Genomic DNA, 17,080 nt, shown 5'->3' on the forward strand with positions numbered 1-17,080 from the left:
GGCAAATTCAAGCCCACGCGGTGGACCTAAAATGGAGTCTGGAGTGGACCAGGAGGGTCCGGGGTGCTCCTCTGTTGGAGGGGAGCAAGGGCCAGTCTGGAGCAACCAGACCAGCAGTGTTTGTCGTCGTGAAGCGTCGTAAAAGGGCCACTAGCCAACGGGCAAGTGACCGGGACAACGCGGTGAGCAGCAAAGAGCAGAAGGGCCCCACGCAGATCTCGTGGATGCAGGGGGGCTGAACTTCGGTGTTGGAGCTGCTCAGGGTCGGGACTTCTCTTACCCCAAAGCACTCGGTCGAGGGTCACTCGGTGGTCGTGCTGGACAAGCGTCGTGCAGTTCTGAAGATGGCCGGTCCCTCGAGGTCTCGTCGCAACCACGGATCACAGCTGGGCTGATGATGTAGGTCGAGGTCAGAGGTGCCAGGGAAGCTGGTTCTCGTCGTGCTGGAGCAGTCTTGATCCGAGGGAGAGACTGGTAACAAACCGCGATGCTTGGTTGGTGCCTGCTGCTGCAGGGTGACTACTCCTTAGTCACAAGGGAGAAATCTTGAGAAGAGTCTTGAGTTCTTCGTGTAGAAGGTCGGTTCAGGATTCAAAGATTGATCTAATTTGGAAGGGGGCCTGCTCCTACCTTTATCCTGAAAAAGGGGCTGGCACGCGACTAAGTCCTGCCCTATGGGTGGGACTAGGAGGGGGGTGGTTACACCCCTCTCCTTTGGCGGGCTTTCCCCAGCTCAGGGTCTGGTGTGCCCCTGGAACTGGTTCAAGCCGGCCTATGCACAGTGAGCACCGGGGTGCCACTTGCAGTCACCTTCCTCTAAAGCCCTGCCTACCTAGGATACACAAAATCCTGTCTGGGACGGTGCTGGCACCGCCCCTGACAGGAAACCCTTTGTCCTTGCCTCCTGCGCTGGGAGGACTCCCAGCAACAGGAGGGCAGACTTGTGTCTCGGTGGCAGCATCCATTTTGTGGAGCTAAGGCTCTGTCTGACTTTAACCGGGGTTACTGGTTACCAACATGTCGTGTCCCTCTAGAAGGGTGGAATGCTAACCCCGTCTCCATAATTGGCGAGGGGTTAGTATTCCAATTCGTATGACACCTTACTCGACATGTTTTGATAAAGCGATACCAGAGTTGGCATATAACCGCGAGGATTATAATGCACTTAAGAGTATATGGTATGCGATATCATGGAAACGGCTAAGGGATAGATCCCGAAATCCGCAGACAGGCTCAGCTCATGCCAGAGCACCATCTCACACGATTCCAAGCACTCTGCCTTCAGGATTGTCAAGGCCTGCTTAGGAGTGACTGATAGGAGATCTGTGTGTCCATTTAGGTTTAGATATAGGTATACTATATCTAAAGCAAAGGGTGAGTACACCACTTTGCCCCAGCTGTCAAGCAGCCAGTTGTGTCTGTTTGGTTAGTCAGCCCAGGGGTGGCATAATACATGCTGCAGCCCCTGGGAGACTTCTGGGTACACCTCAGCCCTGGGTACAGGGACTTAGAGAGGGCCCAGTGCCAATTCAGTACCTGGGTACAATTTGGAATAGAGAGAACAGCTAGGCTGTGGGTCTGATTAGCAGGCCCACAGCCAGGGAAAGTCGTAAACCAGTGAAACAAAAAGCAAAAATCTGGGTGATCATAGGATTGCAGACCCTACTCTCCTACAGGAGGGAGCTGTAAGGACGTTTGCAGGTCTGGTGGAGGAAACAGAGGGGTATGGGGAGTTAAGGGCGCACTGTGGAAGAAGTGGCTGGAGCCAGTGGGAAGTGGGTGTGGCCTCAAACAAATATTTGAGCACCTGGACTTTATATTTTACAAATTAAGCACGGAGTGTACCTCGCGACTGAGTCAGTTTGGCAGTTGCTGCTGGCTGAGGCACAAGGGACATTGCAATGCTATGTGCCTGTGAAGAATAAACCCAACTGACAACGCTTCTTGCCTTCTCGTCATGTTTATTACAACAGTCTGGGACTCATTCACAAGGCCTGTGCGCCACTTTTGCGTCCTGTTTAACATGGAAAAAGTGACACAAAAGTGTCGCAAGAGCCTTGTGAATCTGCCCCTCAGTTTGTAAAATAACAGGTGCGCATGTAAAGCGCTCCATTACCTTCTGGTCAAGTATGCGCTATATAAAACTGAAAATAAAATAAATAATCTCGGGGAAGATCATGTGGCGCCAGGTCAGAACTGCCTCCTGCCTCCAAGTTCAGAGTACCGACATGGCTCAACATCCTGCGATTCTGGGGCAAATCCCATCATTTTCCCCTGCCTAAAATGTATTTTTTAAATGAATGTGACCTTATGTAATGTATGTAAAGCATATGTGGTTATGTAAAGCGCTCCAATGCCTTCGGGTCGGCTCCGCGTTGTGTAGATCTGCAAAAAATAAAAAATGTGGCAACCCTGAAACACACCTGAATGCAGATGTGCAGTGCGACTGTATCCAACAAGCTACGCTCTTTTTTGTCGAGTAAAAATGGAGATCAGTCTGTGCCCGATGTCGTCCTCCTGAGGATCACTTTTTCCACATGAGCCTTAGTCTCAAGCGTCAGCACACACCACACACACCTTAAATATTCAGCTACAGACAGTTTCACCTAGTTTAGCGGCTCGTATGTGCTGTTCAACCTCTTCCGGGGCACAAGGGGCAGTATTTTCTGGAACATTAAGGTCTTGCAGAGACTTCCGGAGGGACAATTCGTACTGTTCCGGTTGGAGGCGCCTTTTGCTGGGGGCGTGTCATCATTTTATTCTAACCAATGGCAAGATTTGGGCGGGGCAGTATTTCTACGCACTCTCTTTAGTACCGCCCTTCTGTGTGTCAATCACTGCACTAGTTTTCCGAACGCTTTCGCTTCTTAAATTTGGAGTGGGGGTTCAGGAAGGCAGTAATTGGATTCAGTTGCTTAGGATCCTCCGCGTGGAAGTCGGAGGTAAGCCCCTCGTTTTTCAAAATGTTGAATGTATGAAACATGTTGCTTTCTCTACACGTGTCTCAGTGGTTCACAACGCTGTTTAAGGGAGCTATTTGAAGACCCTTCGTTTAAAGTCTTTGCAGTTTCAGCCGCTTCCGTTGTGACTAATTTTATACAGCCGCTGAGTTTGTTGTGTTATTTGTATCCTGTTACATGTTTGCAATCTGCAAAATTAATAACACTTTTATAACAAAAAGCCTCCGATGGGTCAGAATAATTCATATGTTGACTTAGATGTGATTCGCAACCGCGCTAGACCAGCGTTTCTTCATTTAGTCATTCATTCATTCAAACATATTCGGCGAAAAATATTCTGGGTTTTTTCTTATTCTCCGACCTTCATGTTGTCGCTATTAGCCATTATTATACTATTCTGCTTGTTTGATGTACTCTACGCCCAGTGAACGGAGGAGGGATCAGCTGGTTATCAGTTATTCCGAGTGAAGTACTGGAGATGCTTTCAGTATTCTCCACTTTTCACTTATCTGGGTTTATATGTGTGTTGAAGTAGAGATGTGTTAAGGTATGGGCAAAGCGTTCAGCTGCCAGACGCCCCAACGCCTTCATTTGTCCCACTGACAAGTGAGCGGGACAGTCTCACGGCACCTGTGTTAAATAGAAGAGGATTCCTGTGACTAATTCTCTCTTTAATTTGTGTTAAGAGGCCGAGAAATACTCGAATTTTAGACTACGTGATTAATTAACTTATTTTGAGACATACATTAATGTGGCGCTAACTTGGATCGAAATGATTAATATATATTCTTTAAGTATTTAATAATTCATTGTTGTGTTTGGAGTTTATTTATTGTGCAATAACTTGATGGCTTCTTAAAGTAAAAAATAAAAATAAAAAGTTGTTCACATGTTATACCGAAGCACTGACGCACAGCCTTTGCACAGTTACAGCACTGCAGCTGTTAAACAGGCTATTGTTGTGTTCGACATGCGCATTAAGCTTTTATGAAGTGCAGATGCCCAACAGCCAAATCGACCCAGAGATGCTGGTGCTTTTGTCTTACCTACAGCCAGCCAACGTAGCGGGAGAGAACTGTTGTGGAAGGACATAAGAAGAACTGGACTAGTAGAACACGAGAACTCGAGTTAGTGTTAATATTCCATTGCCCCTCAATTACCCAAGGTTATTAAAAAGTAGCTCCTGTGAGCCAGAAATTAGAGAACAGTGTGCTAATGTGACACCTTCCTCTATATGGAGATTTAAGGGACAGACTGATGTTTTTAGTGAGCTCTTTCACTTTTATTGGCAACTTTTATCTTTGTTGGTTGGCTGTTTTTTGTAGTTCTTTTCAGAGCTTTCTTTATCTACATTTATATTGTAAGGTGCATATTGTTGAGTGGCTGCACTGTGCAATGATGACGGTAGAGAAGGGTTAAGCACAAATGTTTGGTTTAGGTAAGCTTACCCGATCTTAACTATTGTGATTCCTTGCCTATTGTACACTGCTATGTTTCCCTTGTAAAGCGCTCTGATACCCTAGGGTCAAGTTCGCGCTCTATAAAACAATAAAAACAAACAAAACAAAAACAATCACATGAAGGATATTGGACACAGACCTTGCACATAGGTAACTCAAGTGGGGATGGCCACTGCCTTTGACGACCGGCCCCTGCATAACCGATGGTAACCCAAATTGCTGTCCCTTCTTGATGTTCACCCAGATAGTTATGGTAGCAGTGGCTCTTGTTTGCTTTGTCTTCAGGATTTTGTTCCTATTTTTCAACCTTTTCCCGTGCCCCATTCCCAGGTCACTTGCCGGTCCTACCTCTGCAAGTGATTTGAACTGAAATCGTTACAGTACTTGCAAGTCAGTGGTGATAGTTCCATTGGTCTGCATGCGTGTTTTCATGAGAGCTCGATGAGGGCCATGAACTGGAGATGTTTAATCATCTCTTGGTTTTTGATAGAGGACCATTTCTGGTTCTCACTTGCCTTGGAAGAGTTTCAGGGATTTCTGCAGACCATACCCGCCTCAAGATACACCTAATGTCTTGGGATAGAGAAGGGTGGAGCAGTAGGGGATGGCTTTATACATTTGTCTGCTCTTTCTACTGCCCATTGTTGTTCCTCTAAATTTTCGTTTGGGGCTATTATGTCAGAGTAGGTGCCAACCCCTTTTTGCCTCCTATTGTTGGTCGGTTCCAGGAACTCATGGACTCTGTTTAAGTCTTGAATGGTGGAGAGGCAGGCATGGGGCGTACACTAACCTCTAAGGATGGGGCACCATCTGCTCTTCATGAGTTTCAGCTTCTGGGAAGGGGGGCTAGGGTCCTATTTGCCATGGTGGCACCTATATTATGCATGCAAGTATGTGCCATAACCAATCTGTTCTTGGCTCTGACTTCCTTTCTGAAGGATTACACAGTGCACATTTGCTCATGTTGGATGGTGTGGGCTTGATGCATGCCTAGCGTAGTCTTGAACAGCAGCTTTATTCCGAAGTTGTCTGCTTTGACATTATCACATAGCTCAGGATCCGCTGCAGCTGCCTGGAGTAGTGGTAGTAGTAGTAGTTTCCCTGTAAACACATCCAGTGTCAACATTAGCGCACCTGAGTGTCATAAGACTCGCATTGGCACACTCTTTCCTTCTGAGCCTTTTGTCTGTGCCAGCACTCTGAAATTTGGTAAACTTGTTTGTTACACCTGTTGATTTGCTGCATTCTTACAGGCTTCCTGCTTTGATATAACTATCAGAAGTATGAAATAATGTGCCACAAGTTGAGGAGTGAGTCTGCTCCTCAGATCTGCTTTTTTGGGGGCACACCCCTGATATCGCTGTTCACATGCCTCAGGCTTCGATGTGAAGTTTCTAATGACGTGGGTTTTCGCTGTGGAGTAAGGTTCCCAAGGATTAGATTTGTTAACAAGTAGGTGCCAATGACTATTATCATGCAAGGTACTACTATCCTATGTACAAAACATTACGAAGGCGACGTACCATACAATTCAATGCTTATAATCCTACAGACACAAACAGAATTTATTATGGAGAACAAATAAACAACGAAAACAATGTTTCTGATGTAATGCGATAGTCACAATCAAAATATAGCGTGTGGGACTTAAAAAAAGTTGCTGGTGGATAACAATATAATTGTGTGATGATTTGTGTATGAGGAGAGGAAACCAGGGTTGAATCAAATTGGAATACAGTTTAAACTTTAAGAAGATAAACTAGCTACCCCATGGACTCCTCAATAGGCCTTCAGAGATTCTGTCCTGTGGTATAGTAGTTGACGTTTGAGCCTTGTGGTAATCCTCCATGGAACTCCTAAGGACAAAGGAATTGAGTCAGTGGCACACCCTTCAAATCAACTAGAGTGATGCCTGGGTATGGAATTACTAAGCGTTCAGGCATGCACCAAACTAGGGACTACATCAATGATTATCATTTTCTCAAAACTGGTTACTCAATCATTGGTGCATAACTGATCACATAAAGAAAATGTACGGGGAGATGTAAGGAGAACTACTTACTTAGTCCTCGCCTTCTTCTAAACTATCCAGTTCTGTTTAGTAGGTGGCCATATGCAAATCAGTCTTGACCCTGTACCTCTTGGGAACAGTCCAGCCCGAACTGCTAAGCAAGGAGTCAAGCTATCCTGGCTGATGAGGGGTGAAACCCCAAAATGGGTACTAGGATGCTTGTTTCCAGTCCCTGGAGGACATGGCCTGTCAGTTCGGGCTGGTCTGTTCCCATTAAGCACAGGGTCAAGACTGATTTACATATGGCTGAGTTCAAACTGGAATGGCATGGTGAGCAAAAAAACAAAGTATTTAGTCCCAGATCTCTGTACTGAGGTGAATGTATGACATTGTTACGCATTCTGTCCATCAATTGTTGTTGCATTTGTCACCCCGAGTGGGATGGGTATGCCTAGATGTGGGTCCCGTGCTCTCCATGCCACTGGAGTTAAGCTATTCTGCCTGATGAGGGGTGAAACCCTGAAACCGGTCCTTGGATGCTTGTTTCCACTCCAGGGAGGACCTGGCCTGGCAGTTCGAGCTGGACTGTTCCCATTGGACACAGGGTCAAGACTGATTTGCATATGGCTGGGTTCAAACTGGAATCGGCAAAAAAACGATAGATTTAGGCCCAGATCTTTGTACTGGGGTGAATGTATGACATTGTTACGCATTCTGTCCATCAATTATTCTTGCATTTAACACTCAGTGAGACAGTTGCTGAGTATGTATCTGTTTTGCTCGCCTACTGGCACATCAAGGGTCATGCCCTTTATCTGTTCCAGGCTATAACCTTTAATTTGTCTTTGACTCAAAACCTGCCTATCTCTTGGACTGATCATTATGTGAGGCACTATAGATCTCGATTGCCCAGTTTTCAAGGTATAACCACGGAGCAAGTTGAACTCCCCCCAACAAAAGATAACCTATACTAATAATCTCTTGAATTGGCTGTTAACAGGCTTTTTCTACCTTGAGAGCGCGAGCTTTGTTGTTCTTACTGTTCTGCTTATTGTTTTTAAAACAGTTTTATTGAGTTTCATTATAACAAACAAGCCCAGATGAATACTGTTGTACATCTCCCTTTAAGAAAGGGTCCAACTTCATTCACCGTTATTTCTCCAGAACATTTGGCCTAAATTGACCTCTTGCCACAGTAGCCATTCAGACCTCACTTAGATATCAACAGAGCCATGGAACACTGCTTTTATTGCATAAGGTGTATGGAGGTGGGATCAGTGGGGTGGTAAACGACATCTCCCTGACCCAACTCCCATTATGACTTGCCACAGAACTGTAATAAGGGTCTGCTGACTTTCTCCTACTATTTGTGACATCCTGACTTTATTTATTTTATTTATTTATAAAGTCTTATATAGCGCGAACGTGACCCACAAGGGTATCGGAGCGCTTTACAATAGAAGAATAAACAGTGGAAGAGGTAGTCAACACAAACAAAATGTCAATTTGTCATAATAGAGCAATAGCATCTGCAGAAAAACTTACATTAGATATTGTGCTATCAGTCGCACAGATCTACATCCAACGAAAAACATTAATCAGCAAACAATTGTGGAGCAACAGGGGATGTGATAAAAAGACATACAATCAAATACGTCCCATACTTCGATTTAGGACATGAATTTGTTCATTAATAGACTTTTTACTTCCTTTTTGAATACAGTGAGGGAGGTGATTCCACGCAGTCTGGGTGGTAAAGAGTTCCAAATCTTTAGAGCAATCCCTGAGAAAGCTCTACAGCCTGTTCTCTTCTTCCTGAAGGATTGGGGTTTCAGAAGTAGAGTGCTCGCACTTCATAGTTGTCTGCAGCCTCCTGATTTTTCCAACTTTAGCGCCAAGTAGCTGGGTGTATTGTTGTGAATTGCTTTGTGCGTCATGCACGTCACTTTAAGGTGTATTCTTGCTTCATAAGGCAACCAGTTCAGTGCTTTCAAGGTTGGTGAGATGTGATTGTTTCTTTTGGTTCCTGATACCAGTCTAGCCGCAACATTCAGAGCTGCTCTCAACGGTGCAAGCCTGTATTTCGGGAGACCAGCGACGGTGGTACTTCCGTAGTCTAGTCTTGGTAGTACAAGAGCTTGTACAGCAAGTCCACCTGAGGGAGGAAGGGTTTAAGTTTTCTTAATATACTCATTTTGTGATTAGCTCCCTTGGTGGCAGTAGAGATGTGCGACTGCATATTCAAGTGTTTGTCAATGGTGACACCTAGGGATTTAGCAGAGTCTATGATGGGGGGACACAGTCAAAGGAGGTTAGGTGTTTTAACCAGAGGTCTATCTTTGGGGTGTAGTTTGGTGGTGAGATGAGAATGAATTCCGTTTTTTTGGTGTTTAGCATGAGGTGGTTGTTGGTGAAAACAAGGGGGCGGTTGGGCACAGGCTTAATGTTGTACCGTTGTAAGAATGTAGCGTGCCACACCTGTTGACTCTTCTAGAGAGTGCTTATGATGATGGAACAATATCACTGAAAACCAAGAAGTTTTTGAACAAGCAATTTCCGAGTATTCCATCTATTCAAATGCTTCCTAAGATACATAAGGACTTACAACGACCTCCATTTCGACCTATTGCCAATACCAGAGGTAGTATACATGAACCAGTTGGCCAATTTTTAGATGTGCATCTGAAAGACTTCACAACCAAAGCTGCTACCTACATCAAAGATACAACCGTTTTTTTTAGTGAAATTAACACAAATCAACATCCCAACAGATCAAGAAATTTGGCTGTGTACTATTGATGTTCAGGCGTTGTACACGTCGATCCCTCACAATTTGGGGATTGAAGCGGTAGAAGCAGTTTTACTGAGTTCCGATCTGGATCAGAAGTTTCAAATTTCCCTATTGGAACTGTTAAATTTCACACTTTACCAAAGCTATTTTCAATGGCAAGATGGTTATTTTTTGCAACTCACAGGTACCAGCATGGGCAATTGTGCAGCACCGTGCTACGCGAATATCTTCATGATGAACTTTGAAAACAATCACATTCTGAATGGTGAACACTGGAAAAGACATGCAAGGATATTCTACAGATATATCGATGACATTTTTGTCCTATGGATTGGTCCGAAACCAACATTACTACAACAATTGGAAGATTTGAATAAAATCAACGACCGGATACAATTCACTTATACTATCGACCAGAAAAGTATAGCATATCTAGATGTTCTGGTACAAATCGAAGGGAACAAAATCAAGACAACACTGTACAAAAAATCTACAGACCGCAACAACCTTCTACACTATGCTAGCTTCCACCAAAATTCGTTGAAAAACAACTTGCCATTATCTCAACTTTACAGAGTCAAGAGAATTGTTTCTGAACCTGAAGAATCCAAGACACAAATACAAAACATGATCCAACGTTTTCAAGAGAGGGGTCACCCTACGAAAATATTAGAAACTGCAACCATTAAATGCGATTCCAAATCCCGCTTAGATCTATTGAGGAGTTCCCCCAAAACATCTGAAAAACGAGCAGTAGTTGTTTCAACTTTCTCCACCAAGAGTTATGCATACAAACAATCCATTCTCAGACATTGGCAGATTTTATCCAATGAACCAGACTTCAAAGGGATCTTTTCCAATCAGCCAATATTTGCGTACACTCGTAGTAGTAACATCCAAGACATGCTCAGAAAAAGAATTTCAGATACCACACATGAATTGTTCAAAGGTACAATACCATGCTTTAATTGCAATAACTGTCATGCAATTATCAAGGGAACCGTCATTAATCATTCACGACAAGGGAACCCAATACGTCTCAAAGTCACGGCAACCTGTGACAGTATGAATCTTATATATCTCCTCAAATGCCCATGCGGACTGGTATACGTGGGCAAAACCACCAGGAAGATTAAGATTCGTCTGACTGAACACAAAAGTAATATAAGAACAAAAAATAAAAAATCGCCAATTGCTGCCCACTTCAATGAGAAAAGACACAACATTTCTCAACTAAAGTTTTTGGTACTTGAAATGGTTACTACCACTGGTAATCAAGACATGAATAGAAAACTCCTACAAAAAGAAAACCAATGGATTTTTAAGTTGGATTCTTTAAAGCCACATGGGCTCAATGAACGCTTGGACCTCTCGTGTTATTAATGAACAAGTACAACACTAACTCGTCTGTGAACTACAGTTACTAAATGTATCACTATATGATTTATCGTTAAATATTGATTTTTGCATATGTTTTTTATACTTTATTATTCAGATTGTTTTTTCACACGACAAGGTTGAGTGAATTAGACGGTTATCGACAGTATTTCACAACACTCGGTGGGATATTCAACCAGTTTCAACATGGCTGAACCTATTTGCCACTTTAGCCTTAGTCCGTTTTCACTTTTTAGTCACCTGAACGGGAGGTCGTTTTCACTTTCTAACACATCACACTTTATCAACAGCGACGGGTTGATCCCGCGTTTGTTCACGTTGAGAGTACAACGCATTCATCTTCACATCAGCGGTAATACGATAAGATTGTGATTAGAGTGGGGACTGTTAGAAGTTGTGTTTGTACTTAAGACCCGTCATAGAATAAGAAACATTCACGCCAACTAGGAAATATTGTTTGCTCTCACAAGTTTTTGTTATCAAGCAAACTTACCATGTTTTATATGGGAGATACGATGTCATGTTCACGTAGTTGCACCATGCTTAAGATACTAGGTGAAACTGGTTTTTTTTTTCCGTAAAGCTGTTTTCAGAGAGATTGAACTTTAATTTAATTGAGTTGTTTTTGAGTGTGATTTTTTAGCAACTGACATATTTGCAAAATGTACTGCATTTTTATGTTATTTGAGTTTTGAAACGGAATAGATAGATTGATGGACCCTCATTTACACTTATTATTTCCACAGATTCCCCTGATGAAGTACCGGTTATAGGTACGAAATGCATTGGGAAAAGCTCTATATATCTATTTGGATTTAAGATCATGATATGCCTCACGATGTGAACTGTTACATGAAAAAAAGTGAAGAAATAAATCAAATAATGTTTGAAATTTGAAGAACTGATTATCTACTGGTCTCGCATGATTTAAAGCTAAGAACAGATCGCAGTGTCGATCCGATACAGCAGCGCCCAGAGGGTCGCTCCCAAGATAAAGGGAACGCTTTTCTCCTCAGTGGTTGTTGGTGAGCCAGCTTTGTGTGTTCAGAAGCGTAGTATTAAGAGCAACAAAGTCATCTGGCGAGGTGATTTTAAGGTATAGCTGGGTGTCCTCCGCATATAGGTGATATAGAATGTTCTCAGAATTCAGAGCATTCGCCAGGGGCTCCATTAACAAATTGAAGAGAATGGGTGAAAGGGCAGATCCCTGAGGTACACCAAGAGTGACCATGGATGGTTGCGAGAGTGAGTTCTTCATCTTGAATCTTTGAGATCTGTTATTTAGGAAGGAGGAGAACCACTGTAACACAATGCCCGAGAGGCCCATCCTTCTTTCCAATAGGGCTAGGAGCTTATCGTGCTTGACCGTATCGAAGGCGGAAGACAGATCAAGAAGTATCAAAAGGCATGATTCATTTCGATCAAGCATGATTAGTACATCATCCATAATGTGCGTGAGTGCAGATTCTGTGCTGTGCCCACTTCGGAAGCCCGATTGGTGACTGTCTTAGAGGTTGAAGATCTCAATGTGATTGCATAATTGAATTTGAACACATTTCTCCAATAGTTTAGCCAAGGTGGGGATATTGGTTATAGGATGGTAGTTGTTGGGATTAGCTGGAGAGGCGTCTGCCTTCTTTAATATAGGAGTGACCGGTCCTATTTTAAGACAGTCCGGAATGACACCTTGAGTCAGGGAGGCGTTTACAATTTTAGACCATAATGGTAGTATAGAGGTTTTTAAAATCTTGAAAAGGGCAGGTGGCAAGGGATCCGAGAAATGATTGGAAGGGTTGATTGCTTGTAGAGTGTTGTAGATAGTTTGTTGAGAGATTGGCGAGAAGGTGTGCCAGGAGGCATTGTTTTTTTGGAACTTCCCTTGGGTTAATATAATTAAAAAGGTCTTCAGATAAACCGTCCAATTTGGGATCTAGTGCCATAGGTTAGCGGGTGGCCAACTTTGATTGGATGTCTAGCTCAATAGTTCTAGTCTTTTCATGGAAGAAATTGGCAAGCACGTCACATGTAGGAGTGGCCAGGTCATTTAGCTCACTGTAGTTAGTTGTATTGCAAGATTGTTCCTTGATGATTTCAAAGAGTTTTTTTGGTCGGTTGCTCGCTAGGTTCAGCTGAGTTCGGAAAAAGTCTGCCTTTGCCTTAAGAATCTTCCTATTGTATGAATTCCTTAATTTTCTAAGATGATCCAGGTTGAGAGTGTTAGGAGCTGATTTCCAAAGACGTTCAGCAGCTCTTAGCTGTCTACGCTCCAAGTTCAGGTCTTCATTGACCCAAGGCTTGGAACTCTTAGTGGAAACATTTTTTTTCCTGTAATGGAGCTGTGGAGTCAAGAGTTTCAAGCATCTTGTCGTTGTAGAAGGTTGTAAGCTCATGTACATCAGTTATGTCAGTCATGAGGGTCAGAGCGGAGTTGCACTGGTTTACTAGGGAGATGGGATTGATGTTTTGTAGATTCCGTTTCCATTGCTTTAACTTTAACGGTTGTCCCCTTTTATGCATTACTTCAGTATTGATGGAGAAGAGGATGCAGTAATGATCAGACCAATCGCAGGGAGTGATGGATTCCAGTAGGATGATGTTAGATTTTGCAATGATGAGGTCAAAGTCTCTCCCTTGTTATGCGTTGGGCTTTCACAGAATTGGGATAAATCCTGCTCTGATAGAAATTCTTTAAAACGGCCTACAATATGATCACTAGCATTATTCCAATGGAGGTTGAAATCGCCTAAGAAAATATGAGGAACTAGGGAGTTGGAGTTGGATGCCATGATCTCCATAATCTCATCAATACAAGTCAAATTATCACCTGGGGGGGTGGTAAAATATGTGTAACTTACAAGTGATGCGATTAGAGTCTGAGATATTGATGCAAAGATAATCGCACGAAGACAGTTCAATGGAGTCTGTTTGTTTGACTGATGGTGAGTTACGATAAATGCAGGCTACCCCTCCACCAATTTTCCCAATCCTATCAAGTCGAATTAGATCATGGGAGGGAGGAACTAGTAGGTGGAGAATGGGAGATGAGGAGCTATTTAGCCAAGTTTCTGTGAGGACCAGAATGTCTAAGTTGTCATCTAAAAGGAGATTGAAGATATCAGTAGCATGTTTGCTGGCAGATCTACAATTTAAAAGCCCACATTTCAGCTTGTTGAACGAGGGGATTGAGCCAGTCAGTCCTAAATTGATGTTTGTGAGGTTATCTCTGTTAACCGCTCTGTTATTAAGTGTAGGTTCTCTGAGGGGGTTGGTTACAATGGATTGAATTGCACTGCAATGAGACTTACTTGTGTCAGAATCCAGGTCATAGGATATAAGAATGTCATCGATGTCACTGTCAGAGAGATGAATGCTTGGTCTCTTTGACCCAGAGATGGAGGATAGACTATCATGAATGGTGTTGAACGGGAGGGAGACATAGGGTGTAGTTATACTAGGTTGGGCATAGTTTTGGTTGTGTTGAATAGAGTTGTCAATGGGAGCATTAGTGGGGCAATAGTTTCTCGTTTGGAGACTGATCAGATTCACTGTGTCATTGGTGGCTCTATGTAGGGTAAGAAGATCTTTCATGATGGTTGAAAGATTAAGCATATCATCCTAAAATGAGATGCTGGATGCTAACACATTAATTTGGTTGATCAGGACAGAGATGGGGGAGTAAGTAATAGGTGTTGGTGTATGAGCTGTTTGGGGAGGCGAAATGTCCGTGGTATCAATGTGCATGTCTATTGTAGGAGTGGTATAGTAGCTTCCCACTTGAGGTTGGGGAATGGTCATTGAGTTCAATGATGGTATAGGCGAGATGAGTGTAGCCACTGTCTGGGTTCCTTCAGATATTGTGGTAGGTGGTGCCATACACCAATCCATGTGGGCCTCTCATATAACCACCTTTGGAAGGTTCTCCTTCCTCACTTTCTTGCCACATCTTGTCCGGCCACCACCAGACCTATGTCACAGAACAGTTTTTCATAATATGGGTTCCGTAGGTTGCACTAAATCCAGGTACCCAGGAGCTTTGTGTGTTCCTCAGTCTCAGTAATTCTACCGAATATGTTACTCTTTTTATCCCAAAAAGGGAATAATCTAGGGCATGCCCCTACTGTGTAACAGAAAAATCCCCCCCCAACCAGCAACCTCTAGTTGTAGTCTGCCAAATGTAGCCTTGTATGGGAATAGTACAACCTATGGGATATCTGAATCTGCAATAGTCTAAATCCTGCCCATACGGCCACCTATTTGGGCACTGCAGGGCCTCATTCCACTGGTCACTGAAGTCCCCTACCAATGTTGATCTTAAATTCATCAACTGTAATATATTGTTTAATATGGTTCTGTAGATCTTCAAGATTGCCTTATCGGATATTCATTCCAAGAGGACTCTGTGTTTCATTAGGAGATCCATCTGGCACAGTACAGTGGAGTACCGGCCAGCAGGCAACAGAGGCACGAACAGGGAACAGAGGCACGAACAGGGAACAGATGCACGAACAGGGATCACAAGCAGGGCACAGAGGCACGAACAGGGCACAGAGGCACAAAAACCAGATCACAAACAGAGCACAGAGGCACAAAAACCGGATCACAAGCGAGGCACAACAAGCAACGAGGGGACAGGGGCAAGAGAGCAAGCACAAGCAACAAGGGGGCAGCAAGCACAAGCAACGAGGGGGCTGCAAGCACAAGCAACGAGGGGGCAGAGGGGCACAGAGGCACAAAACCGGATCACAAGCAGGGCACAGAGGCACAAAAACCGGATCACAAGCAGGGCACAGAGGCACGAACAGGGCACAGAGGCACAAAAACCGGATCACAAGCCGGGCACAGAGGCACAACCAGCAACGAGGGGGCAGGGGCAGGAGAGCAAGCACAAGCAACAAGGGGGCAGCAAGCAACGAGGGGGCAGGGGGCACAGAGGCACAAAAACCGGATCACAAGCAGGGCACAGAGGTACAAAAACCGGATCACAAGCAGGGCACACAACAAACTGGGGGGGGGGGGGCAGGAGAGCAAGCACAACCAACGGGGGGGGCAGGAAAGCAAGCAGAACCAACGAGGGGGGGGGCAGGAGAGCCAGCACAACCAACGAGGGGGCAGGAGAGCAAGCACTAGCAACGAGGGTGCAGGGGAGCAAGCACAGCGAGGGGGGGCCGGAAAGCAAGCACAACGAGGGGGCAGACGCACAACAGAGGGGACAGAGGCAATAACACAAGCACAATCAGGGAAGAGAGGCAAGAAAAGCGAGCACTCACCGGAGGACTCTGCAGCTTCTCGACTTCTTCCGGCGGCGGTCGGGCAGAAATTTGCGTCAGAAAAGTGCTGCCATTTTTGCATTCGGGGCGTGGTTTTTGCTGTTGAGTGACGGATGACGTCACTGAGTTAAAAACTGCAAAAAACACGCCCCCGAATCCGAAAAAGACGGGACTTGAACAGAGTGAAGCCCCTCTCCTCCAATGGCTGGCCTCCGTTTAGGAAGCCAGCCAATGGAGAAGGGCAGGTTCAAGCCCCCATACTTGTAAACATAAAATCTCGGCTGCGCGACACTGCTGTGCAGTGTACGCTAGGCCGAGACCTAAAACAAGCATTTACAATGCAATGGTCTTGGCATTATTAAAGGTAGAGCTATTGGCATTGCTCATGACATTTCTTTTTTTTTTTTTTAAAATCATAAATAAATGGCATTATCATTTATATTGCCAATAGCTTGCATATGCGAGACCTATTGCATTAGTACCCACACACAGAGTAAGTAGTAGAGTGAGTAGTTGATAGTGAGTAGGAGAGAGTTATTAGGAAAGCGAGTATTAGAGAGCGAGTAGTACAAAGTGAGTGAGTATTAAATAGTGAGTGAGTAGTAAATAGTCCTAGAGCCACACATATTTACATGCACAGCCACACCCTTACATATACAAAGTGTATTTTTTTAGTTTCAGTAGTAAAGAGTGAGGACTAAATTGAGATCAAACCTGGAGCTCTGTGGGGGCCTCGCAGAGATTCAATATGGCTTTAGGGAAAAACGGGGAACCTTAGAGCAATGCTCAAATTTACATCTCCTGATATCTAAGTACACGGTGGCCGGGGAGGGTTCACTATATTTAGCTTTTATGGACCTCTCCTCGGCCTTCGACTTGGTTAATAGGGCCAAGCTCTGGGTTATACTCCGTGAGCTTGGTATCGAGGATTCCTTGGTGGCCCTCATAGCAAGCTTGCACCAAGGACTTACTGCGAAGGTCCGGGTAACTAGGGAAGGGCGATGTTCTGACAGCTTTAGGTCAAATAAGGGTGTCCGACAAGGCTGCATTTTGGCCCCACTTTTATTCACTATTTATATTAATGATCTAGGAAAGTCCTTGTTAGCAGGCAACGCTGATGTCCCGCGGGTAGGTGGGAAGCAGATTCCGGCTCTGCTATATGCGGATGACGCTGTTCTCATCGCCCGCACGGG

General features: G+C 44.3%; 1 protein-coding gene across 4 annotated transcripts in view; it reads left to right on the top strand.

The window, feature by feature from the left end:
- The first annotated feature begins 2,816 nt into the window (after nucleotides 1-2,816).
- Nucleotides 2,817-17,080, top strand: part of SNX10 (sorting nexin 10) — a 404,844-nt gene continuing 390,580 nt past the window's right edge. For 2 of the 4 annotated variants that reach the window (XM_078663466.1, XM_078663469.1), the window contains exon 1: nucleotides 2,817-2,942. The gene's annotated coding sequence lies outside the window, so the exon portion shown is untranslated. The remainder of the gene's footprint in view (nucleotides 2,943-17,080) is intronic. The other 2 variants (XM_078663468.1, XM_078663467.1) reach the window with 2 other exon arrangements.

This window comes from Lissotriton helveticus, chromosome 10 (assembly GCF_964261635.1).
Source record: "Lissotriton helveticus chromosome 10, aLisHel1.1, whole genome shotgun sequence".
NCBI lineage: Eukaryota > Metazoa > Chordata > Amphibia > Caudata > Salamandridae > Lissotriton > Lissotriton helveticus.